Source organism: Gossypium arboreum, chromosome 2 (assembly GCF_025698485.1).
Source record: "Gossypium arboreum isolate Shixiya-1 chromosome 2, ASM2569848v2, whole genome shotgun sequence".
NCBI classification, from domain to species: domain Eukaryota; kingdom Viridiplantae; phylum Streptophyta; class Magnoliopsida; order Malvales; family Malvaceae; genus Gossypium; species Gossypium arboreum.
The window spans coordinates 24,501,207-24,523,906 of record NC_069071.1 but is presented as its reverse complement, the minus strand read 5'-3'; the positions used below and the strand labels follow the sequence as shown (position 1 = coordinate 24,523,906).

The 22,700-nt window shown below is 34.7% G+C and overlaps 1 non-coding gene across 1 annotated transcript; it reads left to right on the top strand.

Moving 5' to 3' along the window:
• Positions 1–1,417: 1,417 nt before the first annotated feature.
• On the top strand, positions 1,418–1,521 carry LOC128289479 (small nucleolar RNA R71). The gene has a single exon (XR_008279128.1). It is a non-coding gene; the product is annotated as a small nucleolar RNA R71 (small nucleolar RNA).
• The last annotated feature ends 21,179 nt before the right edge of the window (positions 1,522–22,700 follow it).

The following is a 22,700-nucleotide window of genomic DNA, read 5'->3' as shown; positions in this document are numbered from 1 at the left end:
CATATAGTGCCTTACCACAATATGTTGCTCCAATGTTGCTAGGTATGGTAAAACATCCAGGATCTTTCAATTTCGAGGGTAGTTTATCTTGAAGATATGCACTGCATTCCTTCGTTAGAGCTACCGTCTCAAATTCTCCAAGCCTTTATTTTTTAGACAGGATATCCTTAGTTTGTCTTGAATTTGACGTAGTTCAGCATTTGTTCAAGTGCTTCAACCAATGGGATTTTGATATGAAGTTGCTTGAGTATGTCTAGGAACTTCTTGAATTGAATTTCTTACTTCTGCTTTTGAAGTCTTTGAGGGTAGGGTGGTGGAGGTTTCTTTACTGGAACTGGTTGATTCTCTTCTATAGTAATTTTGCATCTAACGGGGTTGTTAGTTGATCAGAATTAGCTAGTTCTGAAGTTATCTTATCGGATTTTACAGATTCTGGTTCTTGTGAATTAGCTAGTTCTGAAGTTATCTTATCGGATTTTATAGATTCTGGTTCTTGTGAAATTGACATTTCAACACTCGGTTAATGCCCTCTGAGTCTTGAGCATCAGCTAGCTCTTTTTGATCTTCAACGGTGTTGGGCTCTAATGTCTTTTCGCTCCTCAATGTCAATGCTTTACAATTTTCCTTCCCTGGATTCCTCGGATTCCCCGTATCACTAGGTAAAGTACCTTATGGTCAGTTTCTAAGTTCAGTTGCAAGCTGGCCCATTTGGTTTTCCAGGTTTTTCAATATAGCTGCTTGGCTTTGGATTAAGGCATCATGCTTCGCCATGTATGCCTTCAACAAATTTTCTAAGCCATTGGATGGTTCAGCTTGGGTTGGTTTCTGAACTTGTTGGGGAAAACTAGGTGGCTGCGTCGATCTAGGTTGGGCGTAAGTATTACTGGTTCCAGCCTATTAGTTACTCCAGGAAAAATTCGGATGGTTTTGCCATGATGGGTTATAGAAATTCGATTATAGTCCTTGCTTTTCTCAATTTTGATTCTGGTTACCCATGTAGTATACGGATTCTGGGTTTGATGGACATTCTTCAAACAAATATCCTTCCCTACAATAAACACAAGCTATATTTTCAAATTGATTTGGTGGCTATGCTACAAAACTATTAGACCCATTAGTAGTAAAATTTTTTAACATTGAGGATATTGATGATACTGAGATGTGAGTGAAGTAAGAGCGTCTACTTCATGTATTCCAGCAACTCGTCTTCCTGATGCTTCTCGATTGGTTGGCTGTTGATAATTGTTGCTGGCAATCCTCTCAATGATTTCATAAGCCTCATTATAAAACTTAGAAAGAAGAGCACCATTAGCAAAAGCGTCCAAGAAGAGCACCATTAGCAAAAGCGTCCACTACCATCCTCGTCTGGGCATTGTGACCATTATAAAATGTCTCAAATTGGATGCAATGTGGGGTTCAGTGATGAGGGCACTTTCGTAATAATTCTTTGTACCTTTCCTGTGCCACATACAAGGACTTATCATCCATTTGTTGGAATGCAGTGATCTCATTTCTCAACTTAGCATTCTTGCTAGGCGGGAAATACTTCATAAGGAATCTTTCTGCTAACTCTTGTCATGTGGAAATTGAATTTGGTGGCACTGAGTTTAACTAGGCTCGAGCTCTGTCCCTTAGCGAATACGGGAACAACTTCAATCGTAGTGCATCCTTGGGTACTCTGGCTAACTTGAAAGAATCGCTCACCTCCATAAATAGTCTGAAGTGTAGCTGAGGATCTTTGGTAGGCATTCCACTAAATTGGCTCACTGTCTGAAGCATTTGGAACATGACTGACTTTAGCTCGAACTATTGTACCTCAATTTCAAGTCTCCTAATACCCAAATTAAGATCATGAAATACTGGCACGGCATACTGTCTTAAAGCTCTATCCCTATCATCAACAATAAGGATAGGATTTTGAGCAGGGTTTGCTCCGTTTCCTTGATTTAGATTTTCGAAGTTCATCTCTTCGGTCCTTCTCTGACTTGCTTGTCTTCTTCGCTGTCGAAAAGTTCATTCAATCTCAGGGTCTACAGAGAGTAAATCAATAATTCGGTCAATACTCATAAACACTTAAAATAATCATAGAGAAATTAATTAAGTTAAAATTTGAACAGAAAAATAAACCAAAATGCAAAACTAACAAATTCACAAATAATGATTTTTTAAAATAGTCCCCGGCAACGGCACCAAAAAATTGGAACGACAGAAATGTGCAAGTGTACACAATCGTAACAAGTAATAAAATGACAAGTAAATGTCGAGTTATCGTACCCACAAGGACTGTGAAAAGAATTATTTATGAATGCTATTTAAAACACTTTGGTGAAGAAAAATATTTTGTTTGAAGAAGGTGATTAAAAACTAAGATTTTAAACTAAGTAAACTAAAAAAATAAATCTCAAATGCACGATTTCAAAATACGATTTTAATCAAGATGACATAATTGTGTTAGATCACTTACATTTGTTAACTTAGAATTACTAAACTCATGTTTATATTGTTATGAATAAATTCACGACAACTCGGTAATTTGCTAACTTATGAACATACTCACCGACAAAAATCCATTCATCTCTTGACTATATCCCTATGTCAATTCAACCGATTGAATAAATCTTTAATAGGAAAATATGTTATTGCACATACATACTTATTAAATCGAAATAATCTCTTGTACATATCCCTATGTCTATTCAAACGATTAATTAAATCTAATAAGCACATAAAAGACTATGTGAGGTAACAAGTTATCTCCACCTTGAAACAGTTTAATCACAATAATCTTGCAAGTTATGCAAGGCAATTGTATCATCAGATACCATTGCTAATTTCACCCTCAGATACCTTAGATGATTAAACATGCACTAATTAAGTATTGTGTCCATTATTAACAATTTCAATCTGTTTAAATAATTAATTCATTAGCTACCTCACAATTGTAAAGCAAGAGTAACTTAGTCATGATTTTACTTAACCAAGCATCTTACTGAGGCCTATAACAATATAAACAGAATTTTAACAATTTTAGCAAATGAATTGCTATCAACCTAACATGAATTAAATTCAATCTAAATTGATTAAATTAACCATTCCAACAACATAAATATTCATAGATATGTACATCATAACAACAACAAAAATTAAAGGGATAGGGAACAAAAATTAAATTCGATGTTTTTTTGTGGCTTGACTCGTTTGCTCCGTTCTTCCTTCTCCATTATCCTCATCAACCAAGGTTGCTATGAACACTTAACTTCTGCTCCAAATGGCTAATGAATTCCCCTTTCCAAGAGGAGAATTCGGCAAGAGAGCAAGAGAATTTTGAATGGAAAAGAAGAGAGAAAGTGGAGAGAAAAGAGAAAAGAGAAAAGATGTGTATGCTTGAGGCGTGTTTCAAATGATCAGCTTAAGGGGGTTTTTATAGCTGAAGGGGGCTGCTAAAAATAGATAAAATTAGCAGCCAAAGAGCCCTCCCTTGGCCGGCCAGACATTTGGTAAGTTTGATGATTTCAAACTTGCTAAATTAAGCTTGGGTCAAATCTAGAAAGCCACCATTTGTGGAGGAGTTTGAATGTTGTTTGAACAAGTCTTCAAGGGCCTCTTTGCAAGCTAAATAACCAGCCAATTAGCTGATTTGGGTCAGCACATGGGGTGGTTTTGGGCTTTCCATTACTTGGTCGGTTCGGTTCACTCAGTTCGGCTCAACTGAACCACTTTTCATAATTTATTAGTAATAATTTATTAACCAAAATTAAATTGGACATAAATTAAAATTAATTATATTACGAATTAATACACATAATTTTGGACCGTCTTAGGCTGGAAATTAATTCTCCTTGATACTTCAAATTGCTTATCGGTTTTGTGCTTCTAGCAGTGTCTATCGAGCCATTTTTCACCCTTTGTGCAAATCTATCGAAAATAACCAAAATTCATCAAAATTAATTATAAAATTAATTAAAATTCAACATGTTCATATTTTAAGTACACTTTAGTTATGTTATAAAAATTAATTATTTTCCGATAGGAATTTTATCAAAACTGCATGAATTTAAGTTAAAAATGGCATAAAAAAATGTGCATAGTTTTGTGTTTCCATCCTTCCAATTTCCATAATAAATAACTTTTCATAATTCTTTCTTATCACATTAGGCCCAAACTTTCTCTTAGCTATACCTCAATCTTACATTTTCACCATTTTTCTTTGTTATAACATATTAACCCATACATATTCATTTCTAGCCATAAAACTAATTCTATTATACCTACATTCTTCATATTTACTACAATCTCATTTTCATCATTTCTATAGGTTTCAATTTAAAATTCACCAAATTTACCATTTGTTTTAAATTTAATCAACCTATCAAGCCTTGCATAATCACATATTAATACACCTTATTCTTTTTATAGTTTATTTCATAATATATCTACTCACATAATAATGCTATTAAAGATAAACTTAGAAAATCCAAGGTACTTACCATTGGATGAGTCAAAAATCAAAATAAAGCTTCCAACACCTTGAATCTTCCACCAAAGAAGCTTGAAAGATCAATTTCTATCATTTTTAATTTTTCATAAATTAAAAATATAACAAAAATATTAACACTCAAACTTTCTAATCATTTTTTGAATAGAAATCTCAAATTATAGACTTGAAGAAGTAGAAAACATCATTACTAACCGCTATGAAAATTTCTCTCTATATAATGAAGAACACCCTTGCAAAAGTGGAGGTTATAAAGGTGGGTTGAAGTTTTAAAATGGGTTTTCTAATAGATTTCAGCAAAAACTCAAAATGGGTGATGAGATTTTTGAAGAGATTTTGAGAAAAATGAAGGACGGAAGAAGGCTTTAATGGGGAGAGAGTGGTCGACTAGAACAAGCTGGCGGATGGGTTTTCTCATCCTTTTTCCTCATTTTAACCAAAATATTATGCCAACTAAAAGTCAACACATATTAAAATGTGTTGTCCAAAATTCATCTTACCAAAATAATCACATCCAAGGGTCCATTTTAATCTCAAATATCAAATATACTATCCAAATATTATTTTCATTATACAAATATTGAGAAATGAACAAAATACCCTTGTATGAAAAAAATTACTATTTTTCTCCTTTTTTTGTCACTTTGCACAATTTCTTCACAAAAATAGTCACTTATCAAATCAAAATCCTATTATCCACATAGAACCTTTAATACAAACCCTTGGATATTGAAAATTACATTTCTATCCATTTCTCGAAAAATATGGGAAATTTACAAATTTAGTCCTTGTACTTTCCAATCTTTCTAATTTGGTTCCAGAAGTGATTTTCATCACACTAACACAAATTCCAAAACATTCTTATTCCAATTAATCATTAATAACTCATGTTTCCTATCTTGGTCAAACTACACTTTGATCTCAAACTTTTCAAAATATACGATTTAGTCCTTTTTGCCACATCCTCATTTCTAAAATTCTCTTATTCAATTTTCTTCTCAAATATCAACTTGATACCAAAAGAATCCTTTATCTGACTCATTTTTCATATTTTCTCATAGATTCACTTATCCCATATCAGAATAGTGTTGTGTGTTTAATCGAAAATTTTGAGGGTGTTACAAGGATCATTTGGAAAGAAGAGGTCAAAGGTTAGATTATTGTTAGTTTATACAAAGGGTACGAACGGTAGTATGGGTGGCCTTTTTCCTTTTCCACTTCAAACAATGCTGTAGAATATGAGGCACTCATAACAGGGCTAGAGTTGGCACAAAAATTGAAGGTCCGTAAGTTGCATGTCAATACAGATTCTCAAGTGGTGGCAAAGCAAATCTAGGGTGAGTACAAGGTTCGAGAGTCTATTTTAGCCAAGTACCATGGTTTGGTCAAAAGCTTATTACCTATGTTTCTTGAGGTCTAGGATGACAAATTCTTTAGAATCGAAAACACTCGGACGAATTCCTTTCCTATATTAGTTTTTTCAGTTGAGACCAAATAGAATGGAAAAATTTTACTTGAGTGTAAGGAACTTCTAAACTAAGTTACATACAAAAAAAACATTTAGTGTTGATGAGGAGAGTTATTAGATTACCCCCTAATTAAAATCTTGGTGATCGATAAGACACCCTTCAATCCTTGAGAATTAGACAAGCTCTACCGCAAAGCTGTGAGGTACATTATTATTGATAGGGTGTTATGCAAAAAGAGTGTTTAGCTATTCTTAAGATGTCTCAACCCCTCCGAGGTGAATTAAAGTTTGAGAAAGATACATAAGGAGATTTGTGGACACCATCCAAATGCCTAAGTCCTTCTTGAACAAAACATTTTTGGGTAGGGTTACTATTGGCCTACCCTCCAATAGTATGCTGTGAAATTTATAGCCAAATAAGAGTCATGCCAAAAATTCTCACTCATACCTTGCCAACTAGTCAAGCCCTTGTAATTCATATCTAGCCCCTAGCCTTTTGAAATTTGAGGGTTAGATATTATGGGTCTGTTTCCTCCAGCATACTAGTCGAGCCCTTGTAATTCATATCTAGCCCCTTGCCAACTTACCAATTGGTTAGAATCAAAAGCATTAACCACCGTCACGGAAAAACAGATGAAGAATTTCATGTGGAAAGCAGTGATGTGTCGATACGAGGTTCTACACTTGATCATCACGGATAATGGCACTCAATTGTAGGGTAAGTTTATGGAATTCTATGGCAACTTCCAAACTACCCTAACTCGAAGCTTCGTGAAGACCCCTCAGACAAACGGTCAAGCAGAGGATACCGAAAAAAATATCTTTTATGTACTTAAGAAGAAAATTGATGAAGAAAAAGACAGGTAGTTAAAAGCATTACAAGCATCCTATGGGCCCTCTAGACCACCTCCCACACAGGCATTGGAGAAACCTTATTCAACCTAATGTATGGTTCAAAGGAATACATCCCAACAGAGTTTTCCATAAACATGCATCAAATCCTCAAATATGCAAATCAGGCCACTGAAATGATGCTCCAAGAGAACTTGAATTTCTTAGAAGACAACAAATATTGGGCTAAAACCCTCCTAGTGGTTCATGCTCAATAAGTTGGTAGCTATTACAACTCCAAAGTTCAAAACAAACAATACCAAGTAGGGGACTTAGTGATGAGGAACATAAAGGCCAGTCTTCTGGTGGTTTAGAGAGGAAAAATAACACCTGATTTAGAAGGTCCACACAAGGAAATCAAGAAGATCGGTTTAGAGCTTACCAACTACCACACTTAGGTGGGAAGCTAGTACTACATATATGAAATTCTAGATGCTTCAGAAAGTTCTACATTTGATCTAAGGAGTGCAAGTTTAACTTATTTCTAGAGATACTAGCATATAACCATACTTGATAAATGAACTATATCTCTAAATTTTGTTGAATCTTTATAAGTTCTGTAACACCCCATGCCCAGTCCGATTACTGTACCCAAGCTATGGAATGCCACATTAGCCACCTAGATGACTATCTTTTCAAAAACCAAGCGTACCTCCAACACACCGTACAAAACATGTTCAGATTTAAGAAAACACAAGTTCTTAAACTCACATTGCTTGCTTTATGGTACACAACAGTAGTAATATGTGAACCTACATCATTTGGAAAACTTAACTTCTCATTTCTTAAAGACATAGATATTTGATAAAAAAGAATTTCAAAACATACAAACCCTAAGTCATACAAAACAATGTACCCCGCAGAATACAGTAATTCAACTTTCAGGTATTAGGGTTCGCATTCTAAGTCTTTCTGGTGTAAGTCTTTTTGAACAAGGTAGGTCTTGCGAACGACCCCTACGTGTTTAGATTCTTCGAACACATTTTGTAAGGTTTTTGAGTATCATAAGTTATGAAGGGTTCATAGGTAGCAGTTCCCCAGTCATTAGGGTTTGCACTGTGCACTGTTCAACAACCTTGTCACAAGGCAACAACTTTGGCGAACTCTATATAAGTTAGTCAATTTTGATTATTTCTTGCTTTTGCTTGTGGTGAACACTGTTACAAATTAAATACTTAGATAAGAGCTTGTAGATTTAGAAAGCATCAAACTACGCTTTAAACTATATTCATATATTTAAAATCCAGGTATGTATATATAGTTTAGTCAGTTCACAAGAGATATTAAATAAACAAACTAAGTCTTAGAGCAACCGGCAAAGTTTACAGATAGAAAAACTAAGTCCAGAGTTCATTTGTACCATCTATTCAGTGTTTATGCCTCTCCTGGAGCACACACTTCACTTCTACACACTATGCGATCTAACTATCTGCAGTGTTTAGAAAGGAGTACGTGATCTAACATAAGTTAAACAAGATTTTTAAAAAAGTTACTATTTAACTTATGTAAAAATCTTTGTTAAAAAATAGTAACTGTGCGATCTAACATAAGTTAAACAAGATTTTTAACAAAGTTACTATTTTGTGAATTAGGTTAGCTATCTTTACGTGAAGCCTGGTTGGCAGTTACGTGCTGTTAGTTAGCTAAAAATAGTAAAACATAATATTTTGGAAAACACAATCTTATTTGCATGTTCTTTCCATTTGGATAAGTAGATCTCCTTATAACCTCTCAATTTGACTCAAAGAGTCTAACATATCCCATAAGTGTAGAATTAAGCTAACACTCTTCAACACACCTACATATCCGGTTTAATGGAGCTTGGCTCGCCATTCCCTTATTTCCCCTAACTTGTCCCGGGGCCTCTACCCAAATCACAAAATATAAAGGTAAGTACTCACAATCCTTTGGCATGCCATTATATCCAACGGTTTACAAAAGATTATAGTGTCAATACATTTACTTAAACATAGATCCCTTAAAACATGAGAAGCGCGCAAAATATTATTCATAACTAGCTCACTGTATTGAGCTTGCATATCATTGTTCATAAAAACACAAATTTAAACACAATCAAATAATAGAGTTTAGAGAATACTTGCTCTCAGAACATAGGATAAATCTCTTAGCTCTTGATTAACTCTATGGTTCACACATACAAGTGGCAACTCCTGAACGCTCACTAGTTTGTTGAAAGCTTTAAACATGTTTCGCCTTTCCCTTTTCTTTACTTGTAAATGGTTCTGTTAGGTTTGCAATTTTACAAACATACACAAGTTGTAACATCTCGAATTAGGGCCTAGTCAGAACAGTGGTTTCAAGACCACAAATTCGAGATAGAAATAATTATTATATGATTCTTGCGAGGTTTATGTTATGAATGCATGCTTGTGTGAAAGTTTCATGAAGAAATTCTAAGCATAAAATGTTCAAGTGCAAAACTTGCATTCTAGAAGCTTTTAGAATGAAATTGCTTTAGATTATGAATTAGGAGGTCCTAATTATCAATTTGACCAATTTCTAAAATTTTGGACAAAAATGGACATGCATAGGAAAATTGGAAAGAGAAACCCTAAGGGCATTTTGGTCATTAGGTAATTAAAAGAATAAAAAGGGAAAATTAAACCCAAAATGTGTCCATCTTCCTCCTTGGCTGTCGAAAATCACAAAAAACCATAGCTAGGGTTTTTTTCAACATTTCCAAGCTCAATAGTAAGTGTTCCCTAGCCCCGTTTTTAATGTTCTTTATATTTTTGAAGTCCCGGTCACATGGTCTACCCATTTCTTACTATATTTTGAGCTAGGGTTCTTGTATAAAAATTGACCCATGCATGACATGCTTGTATTTTGATGATTAATGGAGGAATATGAATGCCTGATGCATGATGAACATCTTTTATCAGGTGATTTTTAGTAAAACACCTAAATGAAGGACTTGTTTGTAAAAGTGAAAAAGTGAGTAATACTAATGTGAAATAAAAGAAAATATGGGATGATATGAGCGTAGAAAAGGTTTGGCCAAGCTTGGGTAATCAAGAAAATGCATGCATTTCATTTTACGAGCCTAGGGGCTAAATTGTAAATATGTGAAAGTTTACGGGTCAAAATGTAAATTTTTAAAAGTATGATTTATGGACCCATTTGAATAATTTGAATAATAAATAAGTTAAATTTGGCATTATAGATCAAGAAAACAGTGAATCGGGACTTGATCAAGGAAAGAATAAAGTATACGACGACTAGGCTTGATTACCACCGTTTTGTACCGAGGTAAGTACATATGCAAATAATTTAGTACGGTAGTTGTTTTAAATGCTTTAATATAATGTGATAAATGTTTTATTGTAATTATGATTTATATGCTTAGTGATTGTTATGAAAGCATGAACGTTATTATGGTCGTGATTTACGACGTTACAAGCAAGTACGATGGAGATACTATATGCAGGTGAGGAAAAATCCTGTTTGAACCTTAGGAATAGTTTAGGATACAAGTGACATGTCACTAGGAACTAAGGAGTCCGAACTCGTTGAGTGGTCCAGGTTCATGAGATATATGGCATCCGAGCTCGTTGAGAGGTCCGAGTTCATTCTGGATGTGTTACATGTTATGTGGTAGCTTTGACTACATTTGTATATGAGGCACTTATGTGCATGGTTTTCGTGTATCCAATAGTATTTCGAATGTTCAATGGGTATTGTAAAGAATGCAATGAGAGTTCCAAGAAGGACATATAAATGAGGTATGGTTTTGGATACTTACGATGAGTACAGGTATGAGTAATGCCTTAAGAAAGATCGGTTTACAATGAGCAAGTATATATATGTGCTTATGATGAGTAAGCAAAGTGGTTTGAATGAAAGAGTAATCTTTATGTATATATTATCATGTTTTTGCATGTTAATTGTTTACCACTATTGCATATTATTTGCATGTGGACTTACTAAGCTTTAATGCTTACTCCCCTCTCTTTTTCCATCCTTTGTAGTTCCGCCAAGCTAGCTCGGGGATCAAAAACTGTTGGAGTACTCGATCACACTATCAAAAGACTATTGGGTATAGTGAAATTATTATTTTAAGTATGGCATGTATAGGAAACTTAGTCATTTTGTGAAATGTGTCGTGCTATTTGGCCAAATTGTGAAGGCCTATGATAATGATGATTCATTTTGTAATGGCCATGTGATATGGCTCATGCTTGATCATTGGGTTGTAATCTAATTACCCATGCATGCATATACTATTGTTTTGATGGTAGGACATGTTATTGCTTGGTTAATGTATGATAATGATGTGATGTGTGGTTGATCGATGAATGTATGGTAAAGTATAAATCTGGTGCTAAAGGATAAAGGATGACCTAATATCTTAAAATGACTATGTGCAAGAATACACAAATTGAAGTTATGGTAACAAGTTTAATAATGCATGAAATTGGTGTGGAATGCCTCTAAAAGGTGTACCAAATGTATAATAAAATGACATTATGAAGATCTGAGAGTGCCATGGTTGGAATGTTTGAGCACACAAATATGTAATGTTGAGTGTGTTTGAATGTTTAAGTGATTGAGGGTGACCATTGGCTTGGAAAATAGCCTCCAAAAAGGTCTACACGGGTAGACACACGGGCATGTGTCTAGGCCATGTGTGACACACGGTCTACCCCATGGGCGGGTTGAATGGTCATGTGTCCCCTGCACAGAAAGTTTCTAAGTTAGTATGCATGGTAGTAAACACAGGCAGAGACACGGTCATGTGTCTCAGCCGTGTGGAGGACATGGCCTAGCACACAGGCGTGCGCCTTGGCCGTGTGCCCCTAAATGAATGATGACGTCATAAACAAAATGTCCAAGTTTTTTGACACAGACGATGACACGGGCGTGTCTAGGTCTTGTGAGGGATACAAGCAGGTGCTTGGCCTTGTGAAAACCCTTGTAGGTTCGAAATAAAAAATAAATTCTAAAAATTCCACACGGGTAAGGGACACAGGCGTGTCCCAAAGCACACAGGCGTGTGCATTGCCTCCACATAGGCGTGTGAGGCTTAAACCTAGAAACTTTCTTAGAATTTTCTTAAGTTCTCGATTTAGTTCCGGGTTACTTCTAATGTATGCTTTGGACATCATAGGTCCATGATAAGGACAAAATGATTTTGTTTGGTCGATTTTAATTTGGAATGAAATTTTATGACCCATATTTTCCAGAAATACCCTGTTTATGTTCTGTAATGCCTCGTACCTTGTCCCGGTCTCGGGTACGGGTAAGGGGTGTTACACAAGTCACTAATAATCGAAGCATATTAAAACTTATACATAAACACAAGAGAACCTAGTTCATACATGTTATTCTTTTGGTGAACCTAGTTTTCTTTTTTGTGAACTTTCTTAGTTACTTCTACATGTCTAACCCAATAGAGAAACAATGTCTTACCTGTCATCTTAAGAGCTAAGTGTTGGGTTCTTGTTTGTATACAAACTTGACAATAAAAGAAAGAATTAATCGATGATAAAATTTGAGAAAATTTTTCCATTCAAAGTAATATGGAATTTTTAATGAAAAGAGCTTCATTTATGGGCACTATGTGTTTTGATGTTCTTAAGATGCCCTAGTAGATGTAGGAAAGAGTTATGTGCTTGACTGGTGTTGTGAAAAGAAAAATAAGTTGACTTCCTAACTTGGGTATAATTGCCCTTTTTCTATTCCTAATTTTAACTTATTTAACAGTTGAGACCCCTTTCACTACCTAAACCAAGGATTGTAGCTTGCCAGGCCCACTAGCGACCCTAGCTCGTTAGGCCCTTCAGTGAACCACATCTCTGTAACCTTCCAAACTTGGCCTAGACGTTATGGCCAAATCCTAATGATTACATTGGCCATTGAATTGGCACGGTAAACGTTATTTTTTAAATTCTTTCTTTAAAATCATTTGTCTTCCTTTTAAACACAATGCTTTTTTTCCAAATTGTTTGGTCTTGAGAAAACTTAATTAGTCTCAAAAATAAACCCATCAAGTGACTTTGGAATCGTTTTCATAAAGATAAAATACTTTATTATAAACAACATTTGAAGAAAAATAATAAATTTTAAATCATCATAGTGGAAGTTATATTAAAACCAAAATTTAATAAAAATCAGTATTTCATGCAAAGTGTTAATTATTTCAAATAAGTTATGTTATATTTTGTGAAAATTAATTTCTCAATATTGTAGGGAAATTTCATGGAAATCACATTTACATAAAAATCAAATTTTCATACTTATTCGATAAAACATAATTACGCAATTTAAAATCCTTATGTTGTCTTAAAATACCAAAAATAATGTCCCATGCCACAGCCCATAAAATAAATAACACAATCCCAAAATACCATAGAAAAGAGTTTAAGTATTTAAAATGAAAACCATCCGAGAACTACTCTAAAAGTCGCATCCCAATCCTTAACTCGAGGATTATTTAAAAAGTCAGAAAACTAAAGAATGAGCTCATTAAGCCCAGTGTGAGTCTTATTTTAAGTACAACAGTATTTAAAACATACATTTTAGAAAAATAATAGAAAATACATATAAGCAATCCAAATTCACAGATATCAATATGCATGATGATGTTAATGCAGAGTTTTTTCAAAAACTAGTGTAGAATGTTTTGGAAAACGTTCCTACCCAACTCACCATATAAGAGTTCTAGAACTTGTCCATCCAATAACAAGCCAAAATTTTGGACGAGCCACCAGATAATGCAGACAAGTTGCAAGATACAAATATGTGTGGACAAGCCACTAAAATCGTTATATACTGCCAGAAATGTGGTTAAACTACCAAAATATGCATATAATTAAACTTCCAGAATCTTCCTCCTTTCAATATCATCCCAATCCTATGCATGTGATATGCCATATAGAAACAAAAATTATTTTAGTGGGCATGTTTATCATGTGATCAGATTTTGTTACAAAAATAGTACATTGGGCATGCTTAACATGTGAATCAAATTTTGTAACAAAAATAATAGGCATGGTTTACTTTCCATGCTTAGCAGAACATAATACAATGTTAACATAATTTCACCAAGATAACGAATTTTGCTTAATAAAAATTGTGCCATTTAATCACATAGTATGAGTGTTAGATCATACTTATTATATCATCCATGATCAAACAATTTAATAAAAGATTCAAACTAGGGTACATACATTTGGCCAGTGTGAGAACATTATAATTGGCATAATTGACCAACATAAATTTAATCTATTATTTTATATTAATAATGTTAAATTGATCACAACACCTAATTTTTACACACAAGTTCATAAGGTAAGACACACACCTCTATTTGATCATCCAAAGTATCAGATCTAAATTGTTGTGATGAAAATTCCAAATTTGAATATTAACATTTAATAATATTTTTAGTTGTTACTGAATCGTACCTAACCATATGAGATTTGAATAGAAATTAGATCATTTGATTATTACTTACACTTCTACGATTAGATATGTTTTCTACTCCTTAAGTCACAGAAGATTACGTACACCAACAATGAACCTTCAACCCTCCCAGAAATATGAAGTTAGATAAAATGGAATTCGATCAACACTTTAAAGGATAGGAAACATTGTCATATCCATAATAAGAGTATTTACGATCTTGTCAAGATCATGGCATGGTAGTTAATATCAACAATTGGCAGCGGTGGACAACGGTGATTATGAATGAAAATAGCGATGGGACAAATCCAAAAAGAGTAAAAGGGGAGGCAATAAGATGGTACAGTAGAAGAAGGAAAAGTAGATATTAAAAGAGAGGAGAAAATAATAGAGAAAAGGGATTAAAAGAGGCAATAACATGTACTTTAAATGCATTTATTGATCATAAATGAACGAAACCATAAATTAAAAACCTTTCATGTTTTTAAAAGATTGAGTGGGAGAAGGTTCCTAAACAAGACCAACAGCCTCCATCAACGGTCTCTTGTGATGGCATGCCAAGTGCACTACCTCACGGTAAGATTGCTTTGTCGATTTCACTGAGGATATTTCATGAAAGTAAGAAGAATTCTCTTGTGATCAAATGAAAATTGGACTAATCCTTATGGTAGGCATTATCATGCGATAAGTCAAGAAATTTTATCTTCAAAATAGGACAACTAGTCAAAGCATGATGTGATAAGTGTTGAGTTGATGGTTATACACTCAAGATCTTCTACTTAAGTAACTCCCCATGGAGCTCTACTTAAGTTAGAATGATGGTCAAACGTTACATGATTATTAGTATGTGTGAATGCCAAAGGAATTAGGTTCATATACTAACTAGATGGAAATCTACGGTCTCACTAGTTGATCATGATCACCCCATGGTGGTTTGATTCAATAAGGGTGGGAATTATCGTTGCAATGGCTTACAAATGTTTTCAAGGTTTAATGTAAGACGCATGTATCATCTTGTACATATCGAATGCTGCAAAACATTTTCAAACATTTGTTTAATACAAAAACATTAATGTATAAATGTTTTATCGTAACACCCCCAACTCGTATCCCGCGCTGAAATCAGGTTAAGAAGAATTATTGGAGTTTACAAATCAAACAGACAGAAATTTCAAACATTTCATATCATTAAAACAAGTCATCAAAAAATCATTTTAATTCAAATTATAAACATATCAAATCCAAATCAATTTTGCCTAGTTCATGAGCACTTAAACATAGAATTAAATTCACATACACCTATCTAGATTTAGTTCAATTTACCATGCCATAATATGGCTTCAAAAACAAACACATTTTTATATGTATAAAACCAAACAAAATTAAACTTACAACCTCATTTACAATCAAACAACAAAATAACTATTATTTAGACACCCTAGGTACATGCCGACACAAAGGATAAACATCACCACATTTGAGTTTGGGATTGTTGTTGGATGCTGAATCAGCGATCAAATTTAAGTACCTAATTTGCACACAGAAAATAAAACCGTACGCTGAGTATAAACTCAGTGGTATTTCTATAATCCAAATATTTAACGATAAAAATTACAAATATACAATTGAAATATAAACACATAAACACATATCAATATTTAATTATTACAACAACCATATCATATTTCATTTGTTTCACAAATATCTCAATTCTCATACTTGCTATATAAATAGCTTATCACAATTTATTTCACATCTCATTATACAATTGCAATATCCATTCCATAGTCATTTCATGAGTATATAACTCATATATTCTATATATTTGCAACATATTACTCATATATTCTATATATTTGCATTTTGGTCATTTGGTAAATAAAAGAATAAAAAGGGAAAATAAGTCAAAATTTGTGTCCATCTTCCTCCCCCATTGCCGAAAATTTCAAGAAGCCATAGCTAGGGTTTTGTTCATCTTTTCAAGCACAATAATAAGTGTTCCCTAGCCCGTTTTTAATTTCTTTACATTTTTAAAGTCCTCGTAGCTTGAGTTACCTATTTCCACCCTTATTTTGAAGTAGGGTCTATGTATGAAAATTTACCCATGTGTGACATACATGTATTTTGATGATTTATGGGGGAATATAAGAGTTTAGTGTGTGATAAACATCTTTCACAAGATGAGTTTTCATGAAATCCACTAAAAAGGACTAAATTGATAAAGGTGTAAAATAAGTGATAAACATCTTATTTTAATGAAAATATGGGTTGTTATGAGTACAGGGAAAATTCGGGTAGGCTTGGGTAACAAAGAAAATGCATGCATTTCATTTTACGAGCCTAAGGACTAAATTGTAAATAAGTGAAAAGTTAAGGGTAAAAGAGTAATTTTGCTAAAGTATGAATTATGAATCGATTTGAACAATATGATTATTAAACAAGTTAAATTTGGCATTATAGATCAAGAAAAACATGATTCGGGTCTTGACCGAGGGAAGAATAAAGTTTTCGACGAATAGGCTCATTTATCATCATTTTGTACCTAGGTAAGTACATGTGTAAATAATGTGAAATAATGTGACAATATAGTATGTTTTGATGTGTTGATATTACGTGGAAAATATTTTATTATTATTATATATGTTATGCCTAATGATGATGTTGTAAATACAAATGATATTATGGTCGTTACCTACGACATCATGAGCAAGTGTAATGGAGACATTATATACACGTAAGAAATAATCCCATTTGAACTTTAGGAATAGTTTAGGATACAAGTGACATGTCACTAGGAATTTTAGAAATCTGAACTCATTGAGTTGGTCTGGGTTCGTGATATTTATCTCGTATATGAACTCATTGAGTCGGTATGAGTTCATGATTGATGCGATACATGTAATTGGGTGCCGGGCGCTGGTTTTGTGCGTGTTCTACCGGTGGCTAGGTGGTCCTAAATGCATCAGATACATGTCATCTTGTGTGAGCAGCTCGTGTAGTTACACCTTAACCGATAGCTTATGTAAGCAGGCCCATGAGTATCTCCATTGCGAGTGTTACATGATATGAGGTAGCTTTGGCTATGTATGCATGTGTGGCACTTATCTGCAAGTTTTTCGTATATCCAATAGTATTCTGAATGTTCAACGGGTAATGAAATGGAAGAGGTGTTGAAAGTCCCAATGAGGTCATGTTAAAGAAGGTATGATCATATGATATACTACGGGTAAGTACAAGTATGTACAATAAACTCATGAACAATGCCTTGATAAAGGATGAATTGTGATGAGAAAGTATATATATATATATATATGAACACTTGATAGACAAGTCAAAATGCTTGTATGATGAATGATCCTTATGGTTATGTTATTATGTTTTTGCATGATAATTGCTTACTATTATTGCATATTATTTGCATGTGGACTTACTAAGCTTTACTGCTTACCCCCTTTCCTTTCCATCCTTTATAGTTCTGCCAAGCTAGTTCGGGGATCGAAAGCTGTCAGAGTATTTGATCACACTATCAAAAGAATATTGGGATAGTAAATTTGATAACTTGAGTATGGCATGTATAGGGGACTTGGTTATTTTTTGATATGTGTCATGCAAATTTGGCCAAGTTGTAAAGGCCACTAATCTTGATGATTCATTTTGTAATGGCTATGTGACACGGCTTATATTTGATTATTGGATTGTAATCTAATTTTCCATGCACGCATGTGCTAATGCCTTGATGATGTGATATCTTATTGCTTGGTGAATGTATGATGAGGTGTGGAATAGAGGCTAGGAGATAAGAAATGACTTAATAACTTAAGATGATCATGGTCATGATTATGTATTATGAAATTTGGATAACAAATTTAGTTATGCATGAAATTGGTGTGAAATGTCTTTAAATGGTGTAATTAATTGCATGTGCTTTAGAATGATATTTTGAAGGCATGAAAATGCCATGGCATTGGATATTGAGTGTTTAAATATGCTATGTTGCATGCTATGAAACATGTTTGAGAATGTGGATGAGTGAGGGTGGCAATTGGCTAAGAAAAGAGCTTCTAAATTGTCCACTCGAGTAGACACACAGGCATGTGTCTAGGCCATGTGTGACACACGGTCTACCACCATGGGCGTGTTGTATAGCCGCATGTCCCCTACACCCTAGTTTTACAAGTCAGTATGCCCAGTAGTAAACACACGGGGTAAGACACCAGCTTGTGTCTTGGCCGTGTGAGAGACACGGCCTACCCATACGGGCGTGTGCTCTAGCCATGTGAAGTCTGTACCATTTTATGAAAAACTCATTTATTTTTAATGTACCACACGGTCTGGACACACGGGAATATGATACGGCCGTGTGACCTTATTTTGATGATGACGTCATAGTCAGAGAGTTACATAGGTTAAGGACACGGGCATGCCCCAAGCCACACGGGTGTTTGTAACCACACGGCCTACTTCTACGGACGTGTGACTCTCCAAAACAAGAAAATTGTTAAGTTTCCCCAAGCCACATGGGTGTGTCCCAAGCCACACGAGTGTGTGTCACCAGACGGCCTACCCCTTGGACGTGTAACTCTCCAAAATTAGAAAATTGTTAAGTTGCCCAAAGTTTTTAAAAATTTCTTGATTTAGTCCTGAACCACCCCTAATTTTTGGGCCTCGTAGTCCTATGTAAGGGGTGAATTGCATATGTATGAATGAAATTGATTTGAAGAAAAATTTTATAGCCCGGTCTTGCATGAATGTTTCAGTACAAGTTTGGTAATTCCTCATGCCTTGTCCCGGCATCAGACATGGGTAAGGGATGTTACATTATTGGTATCAGAGCTACGGTTTTGTCAATTTTTGGACTACGTAGCATGTGTTTGAGTCTAGCTATACATGCCATACATATATTATGATAGTGTGACGACTCTTGACGATTTTAAAATGTGTTTTCATATAGCAAATGGATCTCGACAGAGTAGTGGCGGATGATGTAAAAAGTAATGTGACAGCCCAAAATTGACCCTAGTCGGGAAGTGGTTTCGGGACCGCTAAACCGAGACACCGAAATGTTTGAACGTAATGTTTATTGTCTAGAATATGTATTTATGAATGTGTGAAAATTTCAAGCTTCGATTTAGTCGATTGCATGTGAAATTCAGTTATTAGGACTTGTGTGACACTTTTGAAATGTGATAGGCTAATCTATAAGGACCTAATAGTGCATGTAATCAAAAGGGAGGACTTGCATGTCAAATTTCCCCCTAATAGCTAGTGGCCGGCCATGACAAGGATTATGGGCAAAACATGTCATGAAACATGTTGTGACAATGGGGTATGTAAGAAAAAAATAAAATAATGAGCATGGGAATTGAATAATGAAAGGGAAGAAAAAAAAAAGAAAGAATGTGTGTGTTACCCCCCCCCATTGCCGTGAGTTGAAGAAAAGAGAGAAAAAAAATTGTTGTTCATCCTTTTTTTTCATTTCTTTGAGCTGAAAATTCTAAGGAAGAAGGAAGGGGTTTTTGCTTCATGCTTGGTTTGGAAGAGGATTAAGAGGAGGTTTGGCCATACTTGTATCTAGATTAAGGTATGTTGAGGTTGTGCCATGAGATTTATGCATGTTTTTAGTTGCTAGCTTGATGTTCTTATTAGCTATGGTTCAAATCCTTGCTATGTCATGGGAATGGTATTCGGCCAAGGTGGATTTTGTGTTAATGCCATTGCATGCTAAATATGAAGCTTGTTAATGATATATGTGATGGTGGGTTGATGACTCTTGGATTCTCTTTTTAGCATTTTTAGTGAGACATTAAGATCTTTGTTTAACCATGACCAAAATTGAAACGGTATGGTGTTGTGGTGTATTCGGCCATGGTATATCCATAAGTATGATTTATGCATATTGCATGGTAGGTAAGATTTGAGCTTTGGATATATGTTTATATTTGGATATAAGCAACTTGAGATTCGGCCCTTGCACCTATATGTATATATGTTTGCATATGATGTATTGGTATGACATATATACTATCTCAAGGTATATATTTGCTTATGATGATGTTTCCGTTATGAAGTAAATGATAGATGTGTATTGAACTACAATATGTAATGCATTAGTTAGTAAAATGTATGCCGTTCATGTGTGGTATTAAACATGTAATTGGCCTCAACATCAACATGCATAATCGCCACATGAATGAGTACATAGGTTGATGTGTTGTTCGCCATAAGTAAGCATGTTGAAGGCTTTATCTCGACCTAGAAAATTCGCTAAGGAGAGTACTAACTAATGTGTTGAGTTTGATGCATGACTTCACATGTATGTGACTTTAATGTCTAATGTATAAGTGTGGGCTAAGTGCCTTGTGTTCCTCTTTTCGATGCTCAAATGATTAAATCGATTTATTTATTTAATTAAGCTCAAGAGCAAAAGGGATCTAAATCCGATAAAGGGAAGGAAAAGGTGGTCGAATAGCCATCGAAATCGTTCTACAACATCCGAGGTAAGTTCTTGAGTAATAGAGCTTAAATTATGATTTGATTAGATCATGTTTTAAGCAAATCGAAATCATGCTCTTTGTGTGTGGCTATTGAGCCGAAATTGTAAATATGATAAGTGTCTTGTGTTCGAGCTTTGGTAATGAGAATGTAATAAGAATGTGTTATGATTTGTTGATATATGTGCCTGGTTATTCGAATGGTATCCGGGCTAAGTCCCGAAGGCTTTTGTGCTAAGTGACTAAATCCGGGTCAATTCCCGAAGGCATTTGTGCTAGTTACTAAATTCGGACTAAGATCCGAAGGCATTTGTGCGAGTTCCCAAATCCGGGTTAAGTCCCGAAGGCATTTGTGCGAGCTATTATAACCGGGCTATGTCCCGAAGGCTTTTGAACGAGTCGCTATATCCGGATAAAATCCGAAGGTACGTGATTCGGGAAAGAGCAATCTTGCTGTAAAAATTTCAGTTAATACGCTTGCAAAAATTCTAGCAATGAGGTATGTCCGTATGTGCTTTGAATTAGTTGAGCCCTTACAAATAAGTATTCGCTCAGTTGATAAACGAGCTACCGGCCTATGGCTAAGTTGATCTTTTGTGTATGAACATAAGGGTTGGTAATGTGAAGTAAGTATGATATTGAGAATGTGTGCATATGAAATTATTCGTTTAGCTATATGAATGCTATGCTTTTGTTGTGCTGGAATCCCTTGCTCAAAACTTACTAAGCATAAATTGCTTACTCCGTTTCTTTGCTCTCTGTTTTATTGATTTTGGCTCGTCAGCTATCGGACTCGGGATTTTTGGAAGTCGAAGTCTCCCACACTATCAAAGCCCCCTTTTGGTACAAATTTTGGTTGAACTTTGAAATGGCATGTATAGGACTACTCTTTCGTTTGTTGGTCATAGACCCCTTTGATTTTGTATAAATTTGGATAGCCATGCGAAAATGGCTTATATAAACTTTGGCATGCTATCATAATCATTTTGTATGTTGTTCATTAAGAGGTATGGAAATGTTTGGAAACGATTAGCCATTGGAATGGTTAATCATGACCATTCTTTGTGCCATATATGCAAAAAGGGCTAATTGAATCATGGAGATTATGAAATAGGTAAAGTCTACCTCAAAGGCAGATGCTAACAGCAGCAGTGATGTGGATGTGAAAAATCAGTAAAAATAGTAGGGATGGAATTAAATAGTGAATAAATTATGTAAATGAACCTTGATGAATCTACTTTCATATGGAAGAAACGAAACGGTCATATGAGTTATCTGTTAAGAGATATTTAGGTTTTCGTGGAACAGGGCCAGAACGGTTTCTGGAATCCCTGTTCCGACTTTGGAAATTCATTGTAAATTAACCAGAGATAATTAGGAGTTATTCCATATATTTATAGATTCCTCTTTGATTCTAGTTTCTATAGAAACAAACAGCATCAGTATTGAAGCCCTGTACAGGGAGATATCCAAGTAGTAATACGCGAAGGTCAGTGTAGTCGATCCCTGTAACAGAGGAGACTTTAACTAATAAACTGTACTAATTGGCCTGACCAAAAATTCTAGAGAAAAATATGTAGATGGAAATATGAGTCTAATTTTAGGAAAAAATTACAAAACTGATTTTCGAGCTTTGAAACTCAAGATATGATTTTTATATGAAAGTGACGCTGTAACCAGCTTGTCTGGAAATTTCTAAATGGATTTGTGAAAATAATTAAGTTAAGTCTGTGCACCTTGTGTTCGATTCGATAGCGGACTCGATGCACGGTGTTACAATTTTATTGGTATCGAGCTACGGTTTAGTCGACTGGGACTACCGTAATGCGTTTGGGTCTAGCTATACATGCCATTTTATGTGATTATTTGATAGTGTGGTGATTTCGACAATTGAAATGTGTTTATTTATAGTAATGGATCCCGATCCCGA